Below are 2,998 nucleotides of genomic sequence, written 5' to 3'. Positions count from 1 at the left end.
TATGAGTTGATTTTGACAAGTAGAAATTGAAATTACCTCAGCATGTTCTGAGGCTCAACTCACCTCTCGCAATATGAGCTGATTTTTGAAAACAGAATTTGCAAAACAGATTTTGAAACTACCTCGGCATGTGACCTGAGGCTCAACTCACCTCTCGTAATATGAGTTGATTTTTGAAAAGCATAAATTGAAAAAACATTAATTGAAAATACCTTAGCATGCCTCGAGGCTCAACTCACCTCTCGCAATATGAGTTGATTTTGATGAACAGAAATTGAAAAACAGAAATTGAAAAGACCTCAGCATGTGAGCCGAGGCTCAACTCACCTCTCGCGATATGAGTTGATTTTTGACAAACAGAAATTGAAATTACCTCAATGTGTCCTGAGGCTCAACTCACCTCTCGCAATATGAGTTGATTTTTTTTTTGAAGAGCAGAAATTGGAAAGAAGAAATCGAAAATACCTCAGCGTGCCCTCAGGCTCAACTCACCTCTCGCAATATGAGTTGATTTTGATGAACAGAAATTGAAAAGACCTCAGCATGTGAGCCGAAGCTCAACTCACCTCTCGCGATATGAGTTGATTTTTGACAAATAGAACTTGAAATTACCTCAGTGTGTCCTGAGGCTCAACTCATTTCTCGCAACATGAGTTGGTTTTTTGAAAAACAGAAGCAGAAATTGAAAATACCTCAGCGTGCCCTGAGGCTCAACTCACCTTTCGCAATATGAGTTGAATTTGAAAAGCAGAAGTAAAACATTAGAATACCAAAACATGTCATCTGGAGGAACTCATGTGTCTTTTCAGCTATCATCACATCCTCTTGCTCTACTAGAGTACCTGTATATGTCATGCATGAGATTATCATAATATGCACATGTTTGTCGTAAATTATTTTATGCCTACATGATTAAGCTATGAGCTTTAGGCATGTTTGTCATATATCCCTTTTTCGTCACGATTTTCGTGATGATCTGCATTCATTACTTTGGCTCCTGACTTCCTCTTTAGGCCCTGTACCCGTCCTCAAGTTTCACGAGTAATCAATGTTTCTCAAATATCACTCTTTTGCCCTTGGTTGAACTTTGTCCTTACTTTGAGATTCTTGTACTTATTAAATTCTTACCCGAGTAATGCTTAACATTTCTTTTGTTTAGAGTATGTCATTTCACTATTTATCATGTAAATGAACCACATAATGAAATGCATGAAAATGGTTAGGTAGGGACAAAAGGATACCTTACATTTATTCATTTCAAATGTAGCAAACAAAGAAAGTTAACCAATGATAGTAAAAGAGTGTCATAAAGAGAAAAGGGATTGCATTCAACAAATCCAAATGCTCTAGATATTCAATGCATGAACTCTTCCACGTTCCTCAATCAAGAATCTTTTCGAGCATAGCTTCTTACGTAAAAGATTTCGAGCTTTCAGAAATGCTTCAAATACGGTAGTCTCACTATTTGACCCACCGTTCAAAATGCCTTGCTTTTTAAGCCAGTGCTTGCTTCATTAGAACGCCCTTTTGGGTTTTCATCCTATTCTTTTTTGTTAATCAAGACGCCCTTTTCGGGTTTTCACCTTGATCACCCTTTTTTTTTTTAGGATGCCTTTTCGGGTTTTCATCTTGATTTCCTTTTTCAAGCATAATATTTCTTTATAGCATCTGAGTTCACTGGATTCGGTAACTCCTTCCCATCCATCTCGGTGAGAATCAAAGCTCCGCTCGAGAATGCCTTCTTTACGACGTATGGACCTTCCCAATTTGGCGCCCATTTTCCTCGGAAGTCTTTTTGTATTGGGAGAATCTTTCTCAGCACGAGTTCTCCTTCGTGGAATTCTCTTGGCCGTACTTTCTTGTCATGGGCTGCGATCATTCTCTTCTGGTACCACTGTCCATGGCAGACTGCCTTCAGACGTTTTTCTTCAATAAGGTTTAACTGGTCATATCGAGCTCGAACCCATTCTGCTTCTTCTAGTTTTGATTCCATTAAGACTCGTAGAGAGGGGATCTCAACTTCGATGGGTAGCACAGCTTCCATTCTATAGACCAGAGAGAAAGGAGTTGCTCTTGTAGATGTCCACACAGATGTACGATATGTATACAAAGCAAATGGTAGCTTCGCGTGCCAGTCTTTATATGTCTCGGTCATTTTCCCAATAATCTTTTTAATATTCTTATTGGCTGCTTCAACAGCTTCGTTCATCTTTGGGCGATAGGGTGAGGAGTTATGATGCTTTATTTGGAATTGCTCACACACTTCTTTCATCATCTTGTTATTCAAATTCAAGGCGTTATCTGAAATGATTCTTTCAGGCAAACCATATCGACAAGTGATTTCCTTTTTCAAAAACCTGCAAACTGCAGTCTTCGTCACATTGGTAAACGATGCGGCTTCTATCCATTTTGTGAAGTAATCAATGACAACAAAAATGAACCGGTGTCCATTAGAAGCTTTTGGAGAGATTGGCCCTATAACATTCATGCCCCACATAGAAAAAGGCCACGGAGAAGTCATGACATGAAGGGGCGAAGGAGCTACATGAATTTTATCACCATAAATTTGACATTTGTGGTATTTCCGTGTGAAACTAATGCAGTTACTTTCCATCGTCAGCCAGTAATAACCGAGTCCCATAATCTTCCTGGCCATAGTGAAACCATTAGCGTGTGTCCCACAAATTCCTTCATGGATATCTTCAAGTATTTTTCTGGCTTAAACAGCATCCACGCATCTCAAGAGCACCTGATCTTTTCCTCTTTTGTATAGGATGTCCCCATCAAGAACAAATCCCGCTGCCATTCTTCTGGTTGTTCTTTTGTTGTTCTCGTTTGCTTGTTCGGGATACTTTTGATTATTGATATATTCTAAGACATCATGGAACCATGGCCGTCCATCTGTCTCTTTTTCAATGCTGAAACAATGTGTAGGGACTTCATGTATGCTCATTTGAAAAGGCATTATTTCTGTTTCTCTGTTTGCTTAGAACATTGA

Source organism: Gossypium arboreum, chromosome 11, assembly GCF_025698485.1.
Source record: "Gossypium arboreum isolate Shixiya-1 chromosome 11, ASM2569848v2, whole genome shotgun sequence".
In the NCBI taxonomy this organism is placed as follows: domain Eukaryota; kingdom Viridiplantae; phylum Streptophyta; class Magnoliopsida; order Malvales; family Malvaceae; genus Gossypium; species Gossypium arboreum.
Note: the sequence above shows the minus strand (reverse complement) of the source record.